This window comes from Gadus morhua, chromosome 13 (genome assembly GCF_902167405.1).
Source record: "Gadus morhua chromosome 13, gadMor3.0, whole genome shotgun sequence".
Taxonomy (NCBI): Eukaryota; Metazoa; Chordata; class Actinopteri; order Gadiformes; family Gadidae; genus Gadus; species Gadus morhua.
In genome coordinates this window covers 1656001-1662122 of record NC_044060.1, presented here as the reverse complement: position 1 = coordinate 1662122, position 6122 = coordinate 1656001, and positions in this window count along the sequence as shown.

Sequence of the window (6122 nt, the reverse complement as noted above, 5' to 3'; positions counted from 1 at the left end):
TGTGTTATTTATGTGCATACTGGGGCTGTATGTGTTGCGCTGATTGAACGAGTATAAGAGTGAGTTTGTCCCTGAGAGAGTGAGTGGGTGGGGGAATGAATTAACGAGTGAGGTTGGGAGTTGGTATGTGAAGAAGTGGTTGAGAGAGTGAGAGAGATGGGATGTGATCGAGGGAGTGAGTTAAGGAGTGGATGAGAGAGCGAGTTTGTTTGTGAGTGAGGGAGAAATGATGAGAGAGTGAGTGAGCATGCCTGAGACCTATGAAGACACCCTGGTCTCCGTGGTGACGTGAGTGTTGCTATAGTAGGGGTTTGTGGGTCAGACAGTGTAACAGTAGCTCACGCGCTCAGGTTTCAGTCTTCATCCCCGTAACCCCCCCCCCTCACCAAAAATCCCAAATAAAGGCAGGCCGTCGTGTCAGGAGATGTGATTATCAATGTTGGATCTGATCCGGACGTCCATGTTGGATCTGATCCGGTCGTCCATGTTGGATCTGATCCGGTCGTCCATGTTGGTTCTGATCTGGACGTCCATGTTGGATCTGATCCGGTCGTCCATGTTGGATATGATCCGGTCGTCCATGTTGGATCTGATCCGGTCGTCCATGTTGGATCTGATCCGGACGTCCATGTTGGATCTGATCCGGTCGTCCATGTTGGATATGATCCGGTCGTCCATGTTGGATCTGATCCGGTCGTCCATGTTGGATCTGATCCGGTCGTTCATGTTGGATCTGAGCGGGTGATGGTTGACGGCCTTCATGTTATCTTCAGGATGCAACTCTCTTCCTGTCTCTGTCAAAGGGCTATTTTCTCCCTGCTGCTTGCATGTGTGTGTGTTTTCATACTGTGTTCCTGTGTGAGTGTGTGTTTGTGTATAGGTCTTTGTGTGTGTCTGTGCATGTATATGCATACTGTATGAGTGTGTGTGTATGTCTGAGTATGTCTGTGTATGTATAGGCCTTTGTGTGTGTGCGTGTGTGTGTGTGTGTGTGTGTGTGTTTGTGTGCGTGTGCGTGTACAGTATATGTATGCCTTTGTGGTCACCATCATGTCTGTTCTATTGTTCCCTGGAATGTGAGGCAGAGCTGGTCACTGGTTTGGTCTCAGGTCTTAACTCTGCCATCAACATGTGGATCCAGTCTGAACAGTTCTCCACAGAGTAGAGTAAACCAGGTGCTGACTGTCACACTAGAACTCAGAACACAAACGGAATGCACTGTCTATGCGCAGTTCAGCAGCACGGGGCAGAGAAGAACCTCGTCCACCCTGAAGGTTGCTGGTTCAAATCCCTCTTGGCTAAAGGGATGAGGTTCCTATGAGCAAGGCACCTGAACTCTAACTGGTGGCCTATTTCGGTGTATGAGGATTGGGCCGGCCAGTCCAGTCAGTGGTCAGGGCGTTGGACTCCCAACCTAGAGGTTGTGGGTTAAAGCTCCTTCAGGTTACCCAGGTTCACCTATAGGCGGGCCCATGAGCAAGATTCCCTCACGGCTACCGTCTAGTGCTCATAAGGCACATTTCTTAACGAGAAAACTATTCAATGTAAGTCGCTTTAGATAACAGTGTCACATTTTTCCCAAAATAAATTGGACCTATTATTCTAAAATGCTCCCTGAATCCCGGAAGCAATCAATAAATCCCACGCTCTGACAGAAAAAAATTGGGTATCATTTGCGGTCGCAGGTCTGTGATAACCTGTCAGATGATCATCATCTCATTGCCTTGGTGATCTCCTTGCGATGCAGAGTGGACGCGCTGACTACCGTGTGTTGGAATGCGTTGGTCTCTTGCGGCGTGGGGCTGACCCCGTCAACCGCCTTCAGGAACGTTCATGACAGAAACCAAAGTCAACCGCACATTTCCAAAAACACACTTCGCAATGTAAAAATTATATCCATAAAGTATCTGCTTGCGATCTCTAGCAGTCATTTCACAGATTATATATCGTTCTGTCTCGATCTATGTCGGTGTAAATTATGTGTTAAAGCAGGTACCAGTGCCCCCTTGTGGTTAAATTACTAACTACAGGACAAAACTGAGTCTTTAAGTTGGAATACATACGGTATATAGCATTCTTTGAATTGCTGCTCTACGTATTGGTCTCATTTGGGGAAATAAGAGTTGCCCTCTTATCATATTTTTTGCGTACCACAAAGTTGACCGAAATCGTCCGTCCTACTCATATATCTGCTTGATTAAATATTTTGACCATCATCTCCTTAAACTCCTATCCGTGTCGGTATATCTTCATCAATCAGAAGAATGTTAATAAGTTCTTCACTTCGCCTTCTCAACTCAAAGTACACGGTAGTTTGGGCTAGTTCCCCTGACTACCGCAAGGGGTCACCAACGGAGCGTGTGTTGGGGCTGGCGGTCGAACCGCTGAAAGCCCAGCCAGGGGCAGTCCGCCAACACAGCACGGACCAATTAATCAGCAGGGAGACCGCTGAGATGACTTTTATACCGAGCTGTCCAAGGCGAGCCCGCAGCCATGTACAGTACAGATAAACTAATGGAAACAGATCTCCACTTCACAGGTTCCTTGTATCGAGTCTTTTATGTCTTATAATTGAACCCTTAATAATAATTGTAATAATAATAATAATTTCCTCTCATGTACTTCATCGAATGTAATTATTTTGTAGAAAATCATACTGTCGTCCTTTGCCAAGGCATTTATTCATTAAGAGATCAGGAAAACAATTCAGAAACACAAACAAACACACACGAACACACACGCGCACGCGCACAAATGCATTGCTGACGGACGTAGAAGGTGAGTGGTGACTCATCCTGTGAATTGATTCGTACAGCTCCTGCTGCTCACGCCCCACAACGCCACACAAACATACTTGCACTGTGGTCTGCGAAAATACTTATGCATGATCAATAACAACACAATAAGTAGGCCTAACATATAGGCCTAGTAATTTACACAGACACACACACACATAAGAATGTCACTTCTACTACAAACTACACACAACACAGGAGCATATCGGCCTTGGTAGTGAATAATTTAGTTTTTTACCGAAACAAAAGATTTGTTTTCTGTTCTATATGTTTTGCGTAGCGACCCTGCGATTGTGCAGGCTATACCTGGTTGCACCACACGGGAGAGCTGTTTCGTCTTCTCACCATGACACGCAGCCGACGGGTTCCCAGGGAGGAGGAAAGTGGGTCCGGACTTAGAAATGGTAGCGGCTGTTGGAAGCCAACAAGTGGGAGAGGGAGGTGTGAGGCAGCCATCGTTGGGAGAGGAGAGGAGAGGGTTTAGTGAGAAAGGAAGAGGAGGGGAGGGGAGGGGAGGGGAGAGGAGAGGGGGGGAGGGGAGGGGAGGGGAGGGGAGGGGAGGGGAGAGGAGAGGAGAGGAGAGGAGGGGAGAGGAGAGGAGAGGAGAGGAGAGGAGAGGAGAGGGTTTAGTGAGAAAGGAAGAGGAGGGGAGGGGAGGGGAGAGGAGAGGAGAGGGGAGGGTCTAGTGAGAAAGGAAAAGGTGAGGAGAGGAGAGGAGAGGAAAGGTTTTGGGGAGAAAAGAAGAGAGAAGAGTTGGGGGAGAAAAGGAATGGAGAGGATGAGGAGAGAAGCCGGGGAGCAGGAGAGGAGATGAGGAGAGGAGGAGAGGAGCCAGGGAGCAGGAGCCAACAGGCTGTAGTAGGCAGGAGGAGCCGGGAGGACAGGATGACTTGTTGATCTCACAGCTGAGAAGGAAGTGAGAAACGCAGATGTGTGTGTGTTGGAGTATGTGTGTGTGTGAGTGTTTTTGCGTCTGCGTGTGTGTGTGTGTGTGTGGGTGCGTGTGTGTATGTGTGCGTGTGCGTGGGACATCTGGTGGTTCAAAATGAGTACATGATACAGGAGAGAAAGAACTGGCATCAAATGTAAGATGGAGGACAACATTTAGAACAGAGACAGCAGACGAGACAGGAGGAAGAGGAGGAGGGAAGGACAGAGGAGGGAAGGAGACAGGAGGGGAGAGAGAGAGAGAGAGAGAGAGAGAGAGAGAGAGAGAGAGAGAGAAAAATGTTGGACGCAGATTTCCCGCCCTCTCTCAGATGGCTGTTTACTTGACTGACTTGCAGCCATAAGAATCAGAGAGGATTGTGGGTAAGAAAGAACTATAGTTGGCTGTTGTCTCTGAGTATGTGGGTAGTGTGATTGTGTGTGTGTGTGTGTATGTGTGTGTGTATGTGCCCAGATGCTAGTGTTTGTGTGTGCGTGGATTTGTGTGTGCGTGTGTGTTTGTGTATTTGTGTGTTTGAGAGAAGGTCTGTCTATTAGTAAGTATGTTGCATAATGTTGGTCGATTTCAACCATTCTCCATGTGTTGACCTAGTTTAGAGATGGGTCTGTTCATAAATGATATATATGATATTGTGTGGTGAGGTAGTGTATGGTATTAGTATAGTGTAGTGTAGTATGCTACAGTTAAGCATGGTGTAGAATGGAATAGCATGGTATAGGGGAGTGTAGTTTTTATGGTATGGTATATAAGGTATAGTATGGTATGGTATGTTATAGTAAGGTATGGTATTGTTTGGTATAGCATGGTATAGTATTGTATAGTCTGTTATGGTATGCTAGGGTGTAGCATGGTATGGTGTATTATGGTGTAGTTAGTATAATACATTATGTTATTGCATGGTATAGTATTGGTACGGTATTGTGTGAGGGAGAGAGAGCGAGGGTGAGAGGGTGATGGAGGGAGATATATCTAGGGGGATCGGGTGAGATGGGTTCCAGTCAGGGTGATTTTTTAATACCTTTTATCAGAATCTCAAAAGGCCCTTTATCAAATCAGATCCAATTCAGTTGGAGTACACGAAACCCAACCCTGATTCTAGACTGGACAAGGAGATGGAGAGACAGAGCGATTGTCAGACATACAGAGAGACAGACAGACAGACAGACGGACACAGAGAGAGACAGATAGACAGAGAGCCAGCGAGACGGACAGACGGATAGACAGAGACAAATAGAAAGACAGACATAGAGACAGATGGACAGATATAAAGAGAGCCAGAGAGTGAGACAGACAGACTGACAGAAGGACAGGCAGACAGACGGTTTCAGATAAAACAAGGATGAGTGTGAGAGACTAAGATAAGTGGAACTGATCCAAGCCATGATCACATCGCAAGGACCCAAGCTCCTTGCCTCCCTCCCTCCTCTCCTATACCCTCCTCCTCATCTCCTACCACCTTCTCTCTCGTTTCAACCGTATCGCCTCCACTCTTCCTCTCATCCTCTCTCATCTTCTCATCTCCTCTCCTCCTCTCCTCCCCTACATCCTCCCTCCTCTCCTTCCTCCCTCCTCCCTCATCTCCTTCCTCCTATCCTCCTCCCTCCTCTCTCCTCTCCTCCTCTCCTCCCTCCTATCCTCCTACCACCTCCCTCCTCTCCTCCTCCTCTCCTCCTCTCCTCCCTCCTATCCTCCTGCCTCCTCCCTCCTCTCTCCTCTCCTCCTCTCCTCCCTCCTATCCTCCTCCCTCCTCCCTCCTCTCCTCCTCTCCTCACTCCTATCCTCCTATCTCCTCCCATCCTCCTCCTCTTCTCATTTCTTCGTCATCAGTCATATTTTGTTGTTCTCCTGTTTTGACATTTCAAATCTTTGCTAAATCCTCTGTGACAGGAATAGTAAGGCGTGGAACATCATTGCAGTATCAATCGATAGCAGCTCGTTCATTATTCAAACGCCTTTGGAAGTAGGTGACTAACATCAACATCTCCTCAATTTCACAATTTCTCATTTCTGTCAAATATTTTTAGGAATTCTGAGGCTCTAGGCTTAACATCGATATTAACCTCTCACTATTACGTTTAATATCCTGCAGGGTGATTAAGGGATGTTTTATTCATATTTATATTTTGTGGATGTGCAATCTCTCTTGATAACATTTCTTTAGATCAGTATGTTTCAACAGAAACACACAGACGCACACAAGAAAATGCGCACACACACACACACACACACACACACACACACACACACACACACACACACACACACACACACACACACACACACACACACACACACACACACACACACACACACACACACACAAACAAACATACTGTATTTATTAATGCTATTATTTTCATCTTTACAAACAAACTCAA